This window comes from Tamandua tetradactyla, chromosome 9 (genome assembly GCF_023851605.1).
Source record: "Tamandua tetradactyla isolate mTamTet1 chromosome 9, mTamTet1.pri, whole genome shotgun sequence".
NCBI lineage: Eukaryota > Metazoa > Chordata > Mammalia > Pilosa > Myrmecophagidae > Tamandua > Tamandua tetradactyla.
This window is the reverse complement of record NC_135335.1, coordinates 35,139,728-35,156,742: the sequence shown is the minus strand read 5'-3', so window position 1 is coordinate 35,156,742 and position 17,015 is coordinate 35,139,728. Positions and strand designations below refer to the sequence as shown.

The following is a 17,015-nucleotide window of genomic DNA, read 5'->3' as shown; positions in this document are numbered from 1 at the left end:
CTATTGGGCCTCATGTATAATGTCCAAAGTCAATAGTCCACCAACATTCTTAATTTTAGATAACTTCATTGCTCCCAAGAGAAAGATAGTGACTAAACAAATCCTCACCAGATTGAAAATCAAAACCTCTCCCTAACTCTTGTCTCTCCCCTGTATTATAAGCCTCTAATTTTACCTTTACCATGGTCATAAAAATGGAATCATACAGTATCTATCCTTTTATGTCTGGATTATTTCACTCAGCATTATGTTCTCAAGGGATTTCGTCTTATTGCTGCATAATATTCCATTGTATGTATATAGCACAATTTGTTAATCTACTCATCTGTTGATGGGCATTTGGATTTTTCCATCTTTTGACGATTGTGAATAATGCTGCTATGAACATCAGTATAAAAATCTGTTTGTATCACTGCTTTCAGCTCTTTTGTGTATACACCAAGTGGTGGTATTGCCAGGTCATGGGGCAACTCGATATCTAGTTTTCTGAGGATGTGCCAGCCTGTCTTCTGTAGGGGCTGTACCATATACATTCCCACCAGCAGTGCATAATGTCCCAATTTCTCCACATCCTCTCCCAACATTTGTAGTTTCCTGTTTGTTTAATAGCAGCCATTCTTATAGGTGTGAGGTGGTATCTCATTGTAGTCTTGATCTGCATTTCCTTTATAGCCAATGAGAATGAGCATCTCTTCATGCGCTTTTTTTTTTTTTGCATGGGTAGGCACCGGGAATCCAACCAGGTCTCCCGCATGGCGGGCGAGAACTCTGCCACCGAGTCACCATTGCCTGCCCTCTACATGTGCTTTTGAACCATCTGTATTTGCTCTTCAGAAAAATGCCTATTCATATCTTTAGCCCACTTTATAATTAAGTTGCTTGTACTTTTGTTATTGAGTTGTATGATTTCTTTATGTATACAGGAAATCAAACCTTATCCAATGTGCGATTTCCAAATATTTTCTCCCATTGAGTTGGCTGCCTCTTCACCTTTTTGACAAAGTCTTTTGAGGTACAAAAGCATTTGATTTTGAGGAGTTCCCACTTATCTATTTTTTTGTTTGTTGCTTATACGTTGGGTGTAAAGTTTAGGAAACTACCTCCTATTACTAGGTCTTAAAGATGTTTCCCTACATTTTTTTCTAGAAGCTTTGTGGTACTGGTCCTTATGTTTGGACTTTGATCCAATTTGAGTTAATTTTTGTGTAGGGTGTAAAGTAAGTGTCCTCTTTCATGCTTCTGGCTATTGATATCCAGTTCTCCCAAGCCCATTTAATGTAAAGACTATTTTGTCCCAATTCAGCGGTTTTGGGGGTTTACCGTAGATTTGGTGGTCTATTTCTGCACTCTCGAGTTGATTCCATTGGTCGATACTTCTATCTTTGTGCCAGTACCACACTGTTTGACCACTGTGGCTTTATAATAAATTTTAAAGTCACAAAGTGTTAATCCTCCCACTTCATTCTTCTTTTTATATTCATTCTGAATAGCTTTTAGCTATTCAGGGTCCCTTTCCCTTCCAGATGAATTTGGTAACTAGCTTTTCCAAGTCGTTGAAGTAGGTTGTTGGAATTTTGATTGGTGCTGCATTGAATCTTTAGATCAATCTGGATAGAATTGACATCTTAATTACATTTAACCTTCCTATCCATGAGCATGGAATGTCTTCCCACCTACTTAGCTTCTTTGGTTTCTTTTAGCAATGTTATGTAGTTCTCTGTCTACAAGTACTTTACATCCCTAGTTAAGTTCATTCCTAGATACTTGATTCTTTAGTTGCTATTTTGAATGGAATTTTTTTCCCTAATTGATTCCTCTGTTAGGTCATTCCTTATGTATAGAAACATTACTGATTTTTGCACATTAATTTTATAACCTGCCACCCTGCTGAATTTGCTTATTAGCTCAAGTAACTTTGTTGTAGATTTTCTCATAGTATCATGTCGTCAGAAATAATGAAAGTTTTGCTTCTTCTTTTCCAATTTAGATGCCATTTATTTCTTTTTCCTGCCTAATTGCTTTTGCTAGAACTTCTAGTACAATGCTGAATAATAATGGTGACAGAGGGTATCCTTGTCTCATTCTTGATCTTAGGGAGAAAGCTATCAGCCTCTCACCATTGAGTCGATGCTGGCTATGGGTTTTTCATATATGCCTTTTATCATGTTGAGGGAGTTACCTTTGATTCCTACCTTTCAAAGTGTTTTTATCAGAAAGGGATGTTGAATTTTGTTGAATGCTTTTTCAGCATCTATGAAGATGATCATATGATTTTTCCCTTTGGATTGTTAATGTGCTGTATTACGTCCTTACATTCCTGGTATGAACCCCATTTGGTCATGGTGTATAATTTTTTTAATGTGCTGTTGGATTCGATTTGCTAATATTTTGCTGAGGATTTTTTTTTTTTTTTAACATGGGCAGGCACCGGGAATTGAACCCGGGTCCTCTGGCATGGCAGGCAAGCATTCTTGCCTGCTGAGCCACCGTGTCCTGCCCTTGCTGAGAATTTTTGCATCTATGTTCATTAGGGAGATTGGGCTGTAGTTTTCCTTTTTTTGTAGCATTTTACCTGGTTTTGGTATTAAAGTGATATTAGCTTCATAAAATAAGTTAGGTAGAGTTCCTTTTTCCTCAAATTTTTGGAAAAGTTTGAGCAGGATTGGTGTCAGTTCTTTTTGGAATGTTTGACAAACTCCCCTGTGAAGCCATCTGGCTTGGGCTTTTCTTTGTAGGAAGATTTTTGATGACTGTTTGAATCTCTTTACTTGTGGTTGGTTTGTTGAGATCTTCCTGAGTCAGTGTAGCTTGTTTGTGTGCTTCCAGGAATTTGTCTGTTTCATCTAAGTTGTCTAGTTTGTTGGCATATAGTTGTTCATAGTATCCTCTTATGATTTCTTTTATTTCTTCAGGGTCTGTGGTAAGCACCCCTTCTCATTTTTGATTTTGTTTATTTGCATCCTTTCTCTTTTTTTCTTTGTCACTCTTGCTAGTGGCCCGTCAATCTTATTGATTTTCTCAAAGTTTTTTGGTTTTACTGACTCTTTCTATTGTTCTTTTGTTTTCCCATTCCTTTAACTCTGCTTTAATCTTTGTTATTTCTCTTCTTCTGTTTGCTTTGAGGTTAGTTCTCAAGTTTCTCCAGGTGAGCAGTTAAGTCTTCCATTTTTGCTCTTTCTTCTTTTTAAATATAGGCATTTAGGGCAATAAATTTCTCTCTCAGCACAGCCTTTGCTGCATCCCATAAGTTCTGATATATTGTATTCTCATTTTCATTCATCTTCAGATAGCTATTGATTTCTCTAGCAATTTCTTCTTTGACCCACTCATTGTTTAAGACTGTGTTATTTAATCTCCATATATTTGTGAAAGTTGTTGCTCTTTGGTGGTTACTGATTTCCAGCTTCACTCCATTGTGATCAGAGAAAGTGCTTTGAATAATTTCAGTGTTTTTAAGTTTATAAAGACCTGTTTTGTACCCCAACAATGATCTGTCCTGGAGAATGTTCCATGAGCACTAGAGAAGAATGTATATCCTGGTGTTCTGGGGTGTAACGACCTATATATGTCTATTAGGTCTAATTCATTTATCACGTTGTTTAAGCTCTTTATATCCTTATTAATCCTCTGACTGGTTGTTCTGTCTGTAGAGGAGAGTAGTGTATTGAAGTCTCCTATTATTTTTGAAATGTCTATCGCTCTCTTTAGTTCTGCCAATGTCTGTCTCATGTACTTTGGATCTCCTTGTTGTGAGCATAGACATTTATGATTGTTATTTCTTCTTGGTTAATTGTCCCTTTTACTAATATATAGTTTCCTTCTTTGTCTCTTATGATGTCTTTACATATAAAGTCTATTTTGCCTGATATTAGTATAGCTACTCCTGCTTTCTTTTGGTTACAGCTTGTGAGGAACATCTTTTTCCAACCTTTCACTTTCAATTTATTTGTATCTGTGCCAGTTTGAAAGGATGTATGTGCCCTAGAAAAGCTATGTTTTAATCCTAATCCCATTTTGTAAAGGCAGCTGTTTCTTCTAATCCCTATTCAGTACTGTGTGTTTGAAACTGTAATTAGATCATCTCCCTGGATATCTGATTTAATCAAGAGTGGTTGTTAAACTGGATTAGGTTGAGGCGTGTCTCCACCCATTTGGGTGGGTCTTGATTAGCTTACTGGAATCTGCCAGCAGCAGAGACCCACACTAACTGCCCAATATGGCACCATTCCCCTAGGTGATCAGCCTGCTACGTGGTGATTTATTACATTGGACCACTTCCGTCATGGAAGGGGCAGCGACTTGTTCTAACTGGAATAGATACATACTCTGAATATGGGTTTACATTCTCTGCATGCAATGCTTCCACAAAAGCTACCATACATGGAGTTACTGAATGCCTTCTTCACTGTCATGGTATTCCACACAGCATTGCTTCTGATCAAGGAACACACTTCACAGAAATGAAGTACAGGAATGGTCACATGCTCATGGAATTCTCTTGTCTTATCATGTTCCCCATCATCCAGAGGCAGCTGGGTTGATCGAACAGTGGAATGGCCTTTTGAAGACCCAGTTTTGGTGCGAACTAGGTGGCAATACCTTGCAGGGCTGGGGCAGTGTTCTCCAGGAGGCTGTGTTTGCTCTGAATCAGCGTCTGCTCTATGGTGCTGTTTCTCCCATAGCTGGGATCCATGGGTCCTGGAATCAAGGGGTCGAAATGCGAGTGGCACCATTCACTATTACCCCTAGTGATCCACGAGGAAGATTTTTGCTTCCTTCCCCTGAAACCTTAAGTTCTGCTGGTCTACAGGTCTTAGTTCCAAAAGGAGGAGTGCTCCTTCCAGGAGACACCACAGTGATTCCATTGAATTGGAAGTTAAGACTGCCACCTGGCCACTTTGGGCTTCTCATGTCACTGTATCAATGGGCACAAAAGGGGATTATTGTTCTGTCTGGGGTGATTGATCCTGACTATCAAGGGGAAATAGGATTGAAACTACACAATGGCAGTAAAGAAGAGTTTTCCTGGAATACAGGAGATCCCCTAGGGCGTCTCAGTACTACCATGTCCTGTGATTAAAGTCAATGGAAAACTGCAGGAACCCAATCCAGGCAGTACTACCAGTGGACCAGAAACTTCAGGAATGAAGGTTTGGGTCACCCCACCTAGCAAAGAACCACAGCCAGCTGAAGTACTTGCGGAGGGTAAAGGGCACATGGAATAGGTAGTAGAACAAGATAGTGATAAATACGAACTGTCACCATGTGACCAGTTACAGAAATGGGGACTGTGATTGCATGAATAGCTCCTCCTTGTTTTCTTATGAGTGTTTGCATTTTTACATAAGCAAATATCTTGTTTTCCTCTTATCATGTGACATAAGTTCATGTTATAGTATTTAAGTCATAGGATATGAAGTTTTTAAGAGTGACTGTTACGTAAGGCTTTACATTCTATTCTAGAGAGATGTAGTGTGTTTCTGGTTGTATGCAGGACAGTTGAGTATTTTTAGGCGAAACATGTCTGTTATTGCTTCTATTTGGAAATAGGTGATGTGGGCAAATTAACAAGGGGTGGACTGTGATGTTTAGGTTCTGGTGTGAACTTGGCCAAGTGATGATGCCCAGCTGTCTGGTCAGGCAAGCCCTGGTGTGACCATTCCTACAAAGTTATTTCATGGCTGGTCGATAAACCTGAAGGCTGGTACATTAAATCATCTGTCAGTTGATTGCATCTGTGGCTGATTATATCTACGATCAACTCAGGCATGCCTCCCAAAATGACATAATCCAATCAGTTGAAGGCTTTTAAGAAGGAAGAGACTCTTTCACTGCTTCTTCAGCCAGTGAGCCTCTCCTGTGGAGTTTGTCCTGACCCTTCATCAGAGTTGCCAGCTTCACAACCTGCCCTAGAGATTTTGGATCTTCCATTTCCATGGTTGCATGAGGCACCTCTATAAATCTCATATTTACAGATTTCTCCTATTGGTTCTGTTTCTCTAGAGAACACTGACTAGCACAGAAAGCAAATGGGGGCAGGGGTATTGATGAAAGGTCAGGACGAGGGCGAAGCAGGTGAGGGTCCCAGGGTGCAAAGAGGATGCAGGTGCTTGCTCAATCCTGAGAGTGAGTGCCTCCTTCGATTGTGCCCTAGGCTCTTTGTTTGCCTTCCTTGGTCCCAGCTCTGGCTGGTGATGTACTATTTTGGTCTGCACAAGTTCTCCTTGTTGAGGTGACATTTGTGCAGAGACCAGAAAGAGAGGAGGGAGAGTGGCATTTAAGAATCTGGGAGAAGAGTCTTTGAGGTCCACAAACAGAAAGTGCAAATGTCCTGAGGTGGAGGTATCCTCAGCTTATTAAAGTAAGAACAAGGGGACCACTGTGCTGGAATATGGGGGCCAGGGAAGGATGTTAAGAGATGAGTCTGAAAGGTAGTGGGGGACCAGGTGGTACAGGGCCTTGTGGGCCTTTGTAAGGCCTCTGAGTGAGGTAGGAGCCATGGAAAGGTATTATGCAGAGGAGGGAAAGGACCTAACTTCCATCTAATAGGCTGTCCCGGAGTGCAAGTGGAGAAGAGGTGTAGAGAGGGTGAGGGGAGAGATGGGGGAATAGGGATGGGGCTACTGCAGTCAGCTAGGTGAGCGGTGGTCATATTCTAGATGCACTTCAAAGGAATGTGCAGGTGGGATGAGAAGAGGTCAAAGTTTAGATACATTTCAAAGAAAAGGACTTCTGATAGAGGAGATGCAGAGTGTGACAGAAAGAGAAGGGTCAAGTGTGACTTCAGGGTTTTGGGCCTGAGCACCTGGGTGAATGGAGGTATCGTTTACTTCAATGGGGAGGGCTGTGCAAAGAGCAGGTTTGGAGATGGGGTCCCTGGTGCAGAACAGAGTTTGTCGTACCACCTGAGTCCACACACTTATCAGCTGCTTGGTCAAGTCTCAAGGCATGAGAAAGGAGGCTCAGACCCCGCAGTGTGAGGGGGGAAGATACAGGTTGGTAGTGGGGATGGGGTCTCCTATCCCAGGCTGCTGGGATGCCCAGCCTCCTCTGCTGGGTAATGGGAGGGAGCCCTGAAGGTGTGTGTGTGGCGGGGGTGAGTGGGCAGAATCAGGCTGGTTTTGAAATTTCTTTTGCATGTTTCTAAAATGGTTGGATGGCGCCTCCTGGTGGCCACCCTGGCTCCACTACAGTTTTTACACAGCCTACTGGAGGCTCAGTGGACCCCCAAGTCTGATTAAGGTGAGCTGGGGGAGACAAGTCCTGCCGGGAAAAAAAAATTGGGGGGCTTTCCAAGGGCCTCTCCATACTCTGGCTTACTGAGTCTTTCAGGGAGGGACTGTGACCCCTTATTGCAGAAGAAGTAACTGTGCAAGGAGAAGGAATTCTGGAGAGAGAGGGGCGGCCCAGGACATGGCCCTCAGTTTTGCCTTCTGCTGACTTTTCAGTCTTTGTCTTTTCTCTTAAAATATATATTGTTTGTTTTAAGTATCTTTGTGGAAAAGCAATTCAAATTGTAGGAAAAGAGCATGTACGGTGAAGACTCCCTCTTATTGTAGTTCCCTCCAGAGGCAACCACTGTTACAATTTGTATCTCCTTCCTGAGACTTGATATGTATCATTTAAATAATATTTATTGAAGTTTATTACATTCCAGGAATCCTTGTCATTTTCATTTTTTGCCCCCTGCATCTGTTCTCAACAGAGCAGCCAGAAGGATCCTGGCAAAAAACCTAGGTGGGATTTTGTCCTTCCTTTACTCAGAACTCTGCCATGCTAAGTCCACTCAGTGAGAAAGAACAGTCTCTTCATCAAATGGTGCTGAAAAAACTGGATATCCACATGCAAAAGAATGGAACTGGACTTCTATCTCATACCATATACAAAAACTAACTCAAACTTGATCAACAACCCAAATGTAAGAGGGAAAACAATAAAGCCTTAGAAGAGAAGATAGGGAAATATCTTCAAGACCTGGCATTAGGCAATGGTTTCTTAGACTTTCACCAAAGGCGTGAACACCCTAAGAACAAATAGATAAATTGGACTTCAGCAAAATTAACAACTCTTGTGTATCAAAGAACTTTATCAAGAAAGTGAAAAGACAAACTATAGAATGGGAAAAAATATTTGGAAGGTGTATATCTGAATATGGTTTGATATCCAGAATATAAAAAGAACTGTGTGCCAGTTTGAAGCTATTACGTACTCCAGAAAAGCCATGTCTTTTAAACCTCATTCAATATCGCTGAGTGGAATCTTTTTTATCATTTCCATGGAGATGGGATCCACCCAATTGTGGGTGGTAACTTTTTATTAGATGGTATCCATGGAGATGTGCCTCCACCCATTCAATGTGGGGCTGCTTACTGGAGCCCTTTAAGTGGGAACCATTTGGGAAAAAGCTTTAGAGCCACCAGAACCGACAGAGCCAACAGAACAGACAGAGCCCCGGGGAAGCCAATGAAGAGAAAGCTAGCAGATCTCGCCATGTGTCTTCCAGCTGAGAGAGAAACCCTGAATATCTTTGACCTTCTTGGGAGGTAGCTTTTCCTGGACGCCTTCGATTGGATATTTTTGTAGCCTTGCTTTAATTTGGCCATTTTCACGGCTTTAGAACGGTAAACTTTCGACTTAATAAATTCCCTCTTTTAAAAGCCGTTCTGGTTTGGTATATTGAATTTCGGCAGCTTGCAAATAAAACAAACTCCTATAACTCAACAACAACAAAAAACAACCCAATTTAAAAAACGGGGAAAGGACTGGAATAGACTACTCCAAAGATACACAAAAATGCACTTGAAAAGATGCTTAACATCATTAGCCATTAAGGAAATGCAAATCAAAGCCTCATCCACTAAAGTGACCATTTAAAAAAAACAAAAAACAAAAACAAAATAACAAGTATTGGTAAAGATGTGGAGAAATAGGTACCCTCTTACATTGTTGGTGGGAATATGAAATGGTGCAGCCACTATGGAAAACAGTTTTGACAATTCTTTAGAAAGTTAAGTATAGAATTACCATATGACTCAGAAATTCCTCTTCTGGTATATACCCAAAAGAACTGAGAAAGCAAAAACTTGAATAGATATTTGCACACTGATGTTCATAGAAGCCTTATTCACAACAGCCAAAAGGTGGAAGCAACCCAATTGTTCATCAACAGATGAAAGGATAAACAAAATGTGGCACATTCATACAGTGGAGTATTATTCAGGCATAAAAAGGAATGAACTTCTGATACATGTGATGACATGGATGAACCTTGAAAAGACATTGTATGGAGTCAAATAAGCCAGACACAAAAGGACAAATATTGCATAATCTCACTTATATGAAATAACTAGAATATGCAAATTCCTAGAGATAGAAAGTAGGTTAGAGGTTACTGGGGCAGCATTGGGAACAGAAGGGGAATTGGGAGTTAGTGCTTAATGGATGAAGATTTTCTTTTGGGGTGATGGAAGAGTTTTGGTAGTAATGGTGGCGCTAGTAGCACAACACTGTAAATGTAATTGATACTACTGAATTGTATAGTTGAAAGTGGTTAAAATGGGAGGTTTTAGGTAGTTATATGTTACCACAATAAAAACATAATAAAAATTAAAACCACTGGGGAAAAATACCGTCCCATGGCTCTTATCTCACTCAATCGCTATGAACTGCCTTCCTTCCTTGTGTTCTGTGACTTGATTTCCTATGATTCTCTCTCTCACTCTCTTGGTTTCAGCCACATCAGCCTCATTACTGTTTCAATCTGCCAGGCATGTGCCCATTTTGAAGACTTTGCACTGGCTGTTTCCTTTGCCTGGAATGCTTTTCCCAAGAAGATGCACATGACTTATTCTTCATTTCCTTCTGGTTTTTGCTCAAGTGTTGCTTTCTCAATGAGGCCTACTTGGACCTATTCAACACTGCAACCCTCCCCAACCCTCTTAATCTGTTTTTTTCTATAGCACCTATTAACTCTCACATACTGTATATTTTTTCATTTAGTATATCTATTTCTATCGTTTACTATCTGTATCTCTCCCCTAGAACTTCAGCTGCACAAGGGTAAGGGTCTCTGTCTATTCTGTTTATCCCAAGAACCCATGTTCCTGCACATTCTAAGTGCATGATACAGTTTGTCGAATGAACTTAAAATCATGAGGCTAAATCAAATGCTGAATTACACATTTTTTAGTAGACCCTATTTTTTTTAGCAGTTATACATTCACAGAAAAATTACGCAAAGCGTATAGAGTTCCCATGTATCCCCCACACCAGGTTTCCCTATTATTAACATTTTGCATTAGTGCATTTATTACATTCGATGAAACAACTTTATTATATTATTAACTAAGGTCCATAGTTTACATTAGGGTTCACTCTTTGTGTTGTAGAGTTTTATGTTTTGTTTCATTTTAAATTTATTTTGGTAACATATATCAACCTAAAATTTCCCATTTTAACCCCTTTCAAGTGCATAATTCAGTGGTGTTAATTACATTCACGATGTCGTGCTACCATCACCATCATCCATTACCAAAACTTTTCCATCGCCCCAAAGAGAAACTCTATACCCATTAAATATTATGAATTACACATTTTAAACTGGAGTCACAAGACTTGTTAATACTCTAACATGCCATCCTCTCTTAAACACCTCAAGTATTGAAAATGCCCCCTATCTGTGGATTATTTCAGAACTGGGTTGGGAGGTCAGGGGAATAAGATCTGAAGCTGCAAGGCCAGTGTAATTTTTCTCATGACCTGGGGGATCCCTTTATTCAGGCCTCTGCCCCCGAGACGTGGCTGTGCAGGTTGTGTTTGGCACATTTGAGGGGTGAATGGGAATAAAAATCCATTCCATGCCCGTGCTGGGTTTGAAACTGTTATGTACCCCAGAAAAGCTAAGTTCTTTTCATCCAATCTTGTGGGGGCAGATCTATTGTTGGGTGAGACCCTTTGATTAGGTTGTTAGATGTGACCCAGCCCATTCAGGATAGGTCTGAATCCATTTACAGAAGTCCCTTAAGAGGGAGACCTTTTGGAGAAAGCACAGATACTTGGAGACGGAAAACATCCCAGGAGATGCTAAGCTAAGAGATGAAATGCAGAGTTTGCACCGGAGAAGCTAAGAAAGGCTCCTGGAATCAGAAGTTGAAAGCAACGAACCAGGAGCAAGGACCAGCAGATGCCAGCCACATCCCAGCTGACATAGGTGTTCCAGAGGCTGGCCTTTCTTCAGGGTCCAGGTATCATCTTGTTGACGCCTTAAATTCAGACATTTTCATGACCTTAGACCTGTAAATCTGTAACCTAAAAATTCCCCTCGGTAAAATCCAACCCATTTCTGGTATATTGCTTCCCAGCAGCTTTAGAAAACTGAAACAGTACTCTACTTGCTAAGTGCAAGGCTTGAATCTTGTCACAGGGCTGTGGCTGGTGGAAGAAGGGACCCCCTCTTGCATTTGTCAAAGGCCCCTTTAGGCTGGCGATTGTCCTGCTGTGCCAAAGGAGAGGCCAGTTCCAAACCTGTAAATTGGGTGACCTTGCAGCCCACATACCACAAGGCAATCCATATTTCTGATAGTTTAGGTTTGTTAAGTCCCCCACTCCCCTGCCACAGATTTTGGATTCAATGAATCTAGTTACTATTTAATTCTATTCTGAGTTCTCTTCAAAGACTTCCCATATGGCAGGACCATGACTCAAAAATATTTCCATGACACCAGCCTGGATCCTTGCACCTCCTATGGTATTGTCTGACTCAGCTGTCACAACCGCTAAGGCATTTGTGTGACACCTCCCTTCTTTTTTCTTTATGCAACAAAAATTTTTTTTTGTATTTTTATACTCACCAGTTTATTTTGAAAACAACCTTTTCTGATATATATCCAAATGAATCTGAAATTATAGTTATCTCAAAGTACATAGTAGTTAACTATAAATGAAACACTGATAAAAGAACATGACTTCAACTTAATAGAATTCTTTTTCCAGTTTTTTAAATGATTTTTTCCCATATAAGCCAATATATCATATTTGACACTTGGGTTATATGTTCATATAAATCATACACATTTGTCAAAGTGAGCATAAGATTAAACAGGATACAGTGTCCTCTCTGGATATAATTAAATTTTCAGAGGCAAAGTGGTCCAAATGGGAGCAAAAAGTTGAGTGCCTCATGAAATAAACTTGATAAAGAAAAATTAAGACTAACGCTAAAGATTTATACCATAAATCATTCTCTTTCCTATCCTTTTAACATACAAATGTGACTCTGGGTATGTGTGAATCAATATACTTGTAATCAAGATTGTGAACTCCTATGACTAGGGGAGCATGTAATTCAACAAAAAGCCCTGGGATCAAAAAAAAAGAGGTAGTATAGGTGAAGAGAAGACATTTGTCCATCAAGTTATACATGTTGGCTTATTAAAGAGATAGATTATTTAGAAGTCTCAATGGGCTCAGATATTGACTTGGGCCTGAAAGTGATGTTTAATTATTTATTAAGATCATAATTAAACATATTAGAAATCTAGTCATCACTGGATAGTACCTTAAGGTTAAATACTGAAAAGAAATGATCGTTACAAAACACACAAAACGTTATGTTTTATAGTTCTATTTTGTTTGTTCCACTATTTTTGTAATTGGGGCAAGAGAAGAGATCCAATTTGTTTAAGAAAATTTAATGTACCCCATAAGCTGTCTGAATCAGAGATTTTTATTAATTCTTCTGCAAACACAACACTGATTTCCATCTATAATTTTTTTTTACAATTTTTTTTAGGATAAACAATAAGTCAGTTAAAAAAAGTTGTGGACTTGAGCTATAAAACTTTACACTTTTTGCACAGTTGAAAAACCTAGAACATCACTGTGAAGATGTTCATCATGATTGGCCTTCAGTAATGAATGGATGCAGCTTTTACTGTGACTTCTCCAAAAATGCTTTGAGCACCCAACACACTACTGGTACACAGCCTCAAAGTCAGTCATTCCTATAATAGGGATCTTCAAAAATGAGTTGGTTTGGGGGATCATAGCTCCCAAGTAGTTCAATTTTTACTTTGCAGTTTTTAACTTCACTACCTTCTCTATTCAAGTCTCTCAGATTGCTTTCATCCATACACAATATATAATCAAATGTGCAAAGTCTTCTTTGGTAACCTGCCAGGCAACGTGACCCATAGGAATGTCATGCTTCTTCATGCAATTTTGCCCTTGATAATCAGGAGGGTTTCCTATCTCATAATTGGATATTGTGGCACTGTCTATACTCCAATTATCTGAAATCTCTTGATCAGTTACAAATTTTCTGAAAACTGCTTCTGCAGTGGGTGACCGACAAATGTTACCCAGACATACACACAGCACTGACTTGGGCAGCTACCCTGCCCATGTTCTCAGCTGCAAAGAGAGACCCAGAGTGAGAGGGAATGACCTGGCTGGAACTGGATATGAGCATGATGCATGCACACCTGCAACAAACATTTATATTGTCAGTCCTTCCTACGTGCCAGAGACTGTTCTAGCACTTTTCAAATATTAACTTATTTAATTCTCCGATGCAGGAGGTAAGCACTCTTATCTCATTTTACAGATGAGTAAATTGAAACTGAGAGAATTTAATGACCTGTCTGGGATCAAACAAGTGGCAGATTCAACCCAGGGATTCAAACCTAGGGTGACTGTTTCCAGAGTTTTGTGCTTTTAACTACAAGGCTGTCCTACCTCTTAACTCTTTCTTGTGATTCGATTCTTTCCCTCCCTCCTTCCCTATGGGCTTTCCTCTTTCATTCCTCCTTCTTTCCTTTCCTCCTTTTCCTGCTTCCTTCTTGACAGACTTGGGCAGCTGACAGCTGTGTCTCCTAGATACCACCCAGCCTGGCACACCCTTTGCCAATTCTCCAGACAAGTGCCTGCTAGTCCTTTGGTCATTAATTTCGTTGCTTAGTTTTTGTTTTTTAGTTTTGTAGCTATCATTATTTTAATTTTCCTGTGTCAGATTTCTCATCTATGAGATGGAAACAGTATTAGTTTGTACCTCACAGGGTTGTGGGAAAATTAAATGAGTTAAGACATGTAAAGAACATAGGACAGTGCCTAGTACATGCTAATTGTTTAGTAAATATTAGTCATCATTATTATTTTTATAATGGAAACAACAGAGATGTTGGAAGGCTTAACTAACATTGAATATGAAAGTGCTTTTATAGGCCGTAAATCAAACAGGAAAGGCTTTGCTATCATTATTCTTAAAACTATTAATAGAAAAGCAGGGGCCAATCTGTGATGATTTCCAGAATTAATTCACAAGCTGCTGGTCACATTGCTACTGCTGTTTGGAGCAAATGAAACAGTGACTGTGACAGAGTTTTGTAAATAATAACTCATAACTGTTTAATAAAAGTTTCCTCCTGGGTGGGCCATGGGGGCTCAGCAGGCAGACTTCTCGCCTGCCATGTTGAAGACTGGGGTTCTATTCCTGGTGCCTGCCTACGAGAAAAAAAAAAGCTTCCTTCCCTGACCTCAACCACAATCTTCCTTGTAATTGTGGCTCCTCCTGGCATTTGTTTGGCCCCAGGCATTTAAGATGATATTTTCTCTCTTCAAGTCCTGGCTCTCCCACCCCAAGACAGAGGCTGGTGAAGGAGGGGCTTGTTGCTTTTCTTTTGATAGGTTTGCAAGTCCCTTCTTTATGCCAATACTTGAAAGATAGTCATTGCCTACCCCTGCTGATCTTGTAAAGTTAAAAAAACAGAATTAAAAAAAAATCAGGTTGGGGGACAAAAAGAGTTTGTAAGTCTTTGGAAGCATTTGTCTGTGCATATGGGGAAACTGAGATCCAGAGAGGAGACGCCATCTGTTCAAAGTCACAGAGTAAAGGACAGCCAGGACTAGAACCTGACTCCTGGCTCATTGCTCTTTTAGTGGCGATCCCCTTCCAAAAACTCCATACTGTCCAAACTGAGAGCCCATGTCTTCAAACCGTAGGTGACATAGGCCCAGTCTAAGCACAGAACCAGTGCTCCTGTCCACAGATTTGCTGGGGAGGACTCTTTGGAGAAAGGGAAAGCAAGGTAGGTGAAGCCAGCAATACGGAGCCCCTAAAGTCACAGTATTTAAATCTAAAACAACTCTTTGAGGCGAAGACTGATATCCCCTTTGTACTTAAGGTGTTCGGGTCAAAGAGGTCAAGTAACATCCGGAATCTAAGCCCAGACTGCCCACCATGTTCTGCAGCTTCTGCTTCTGGAGCCCAGGCCATTGCTACGCCCAGCGTCCTACAGGAACACCCACGGGACTGGGATGAGGTTGTGTCTCTAATGCCGGGTGGTACCCAGCCCAGTGCAGGGAACGGAGTTGGTACTGACAGATCCGTTCTGTGTTCTGAAAATGCTACAGGTTTCCCCATGATATACACCTCCCGAATTACGCCTTCCCATTCCAAGCCCTCACCCGCATGTGTGTTTCTCTTCCGAATATTTCCACATCCTTTAAGCCTCCTGTAGATTCCTTCTCTTATCTCTCAGGGATTAATTCAGACTGCAGTTCAGGGTGTACTAGGAGGCGTTAAAAAACCCTCGGGTGGCTCACAGGGCATTCTGAACAAGGGACAAAGAACTTGAGGCCTCGATTTCCTCATCTGTACGATAGGCGCTGCGGCCGTATCAAAGTATGCGGAATGTCAAAATGCCGCAAAATTACGGCGTCCCTCACCCTCCTCTTTCCTACGGCGCCTGCGCAAAAGCCGCTGGCCCGCCCCGAGCTATTCGAATCCGTCCCCGCCCACTTCGCGCCCTCGAAGACTCGGCGCTCGACGGGCGACTGTCAGCCTATCTTCCGGTTTCGAGACCGCCGCAGGCGCACCTGAGGAGCGCCGAGCAGCCGATGGCGATGGCTGCCGCGGTCGCGGCGGTGTGAAGGATTGAAGGTCCAGAGTCTGGGCCCGAGGACTGAACAGGTTAGCGCGTCCGCGGGAGTCTAGCCGGGTACCGAGGACCGGGCCGAACCTGCCGTTAGGGGACGCGGTACCCTTCGGGAACCGAGATGGGCGGGCCGTGTGACTGTGGGATGTGTTTGGTTGCGGTGGGTGTGACGTGTGAGGTGCGAGGTGGGGGCGTTCGTGTGGTGCCTTTCGCCAGTACGTGCTTGAGGTTATGCTGGGCGCCAGCAGTTGTGTTTGGTTATGCGGCTGAGATTTAGATGGTTGTCTGCCGACACCTTGTATTTGGTTCTCGCGTTGAGAAGGAGAAGTGCAGGGGGTTGCCAAATGTGGGGGGAGGGACGCCACCGCTCCGGGGGGGTGCTGCTTCGGGGAAGTGAGTTTTGAGCTGGGATGCGAAACGTGAGTGTGTGGTTTGTGATTGGCTTGTGGTGGTTATGGGGTTAGTGCATGGGAGGGAAGGGGGCTGTCAGAGTCAGAATGTTTGATGAACCACCAACTGGGGAGGGGACTAATCAAACCTTGGGTTACTGGTTAAGTGACCAAATGGAAAAGGGGCTGGGAATGCGTGTGTATACTCATTGGACTTCTTAGCTAAAAGAATAAAAAACCAGCCTGGGGTCACTATTTATTTTCTAGGTCACTGCCACCTTACAGCTTTGAGAACCAGGCAGCCCTCCCTAATGGTTCTCTGAACAAGTCCATCCAAAGCCGAGGGCCACATAGTCCCCTTCTTTCTATCATTCTGTGCTGTGGTCTGGGACCCCGTGGCTCCTGAGAAGTTTCTGCTGTTAAGGAACGGTTTGATCTGGATTCTCCCTATGGCTGGGAATCTTTCTTTGGTGACTTAGGAAGTTACTTTGCCATGGCTTGATAAGCCCGAAAATGTAACTTATTACGTTCTGAATTGTTTGAGCACCAAATCCTTTTATTTTTGAAGCTGTGAGAACATTAGGCTTGCTGCTCAACTGCCACTTACTGGCTTATAAAATGTAGTAAGCCTATTGGAGAGAAAGTGCTTTATAAATATAAAATACAAAATGGATTTTTCTTTTTGACCAATAGG

The 17,015-nt window shown here is 41.5% G+C and overlaps 1 protein-coding gene across 4 annotated transcripts in view; it reads left to right on the top strand.

The window, feature by feature from the left end:
- Positions 1 to 15,812: 15,812 nt before the first annotated feature.
- The window catches only part of RBSN (rabenosyn, RAB effector), a 51,113-nt gene continuing 49,910 nt past the window's right edge, over positions 15,813 to 17,015 (top strand). For 3 of the 4 annotated variants that reach the window (XM_077116450.1, XM_077116446.1, XM_077116448.1), the window contains exon 1: positions 15,813 to 15,967. The gene's annotated coding sequence lies outside the window, so the exon portion shown is untranslated. Of the gene's footprint in view, positions 15,968 to 16,116; positions 16,148 to 17,015 lie in introns of those variants that run through there. The other variant, XM_077116449.1, reaches the window with a different exon arrangement.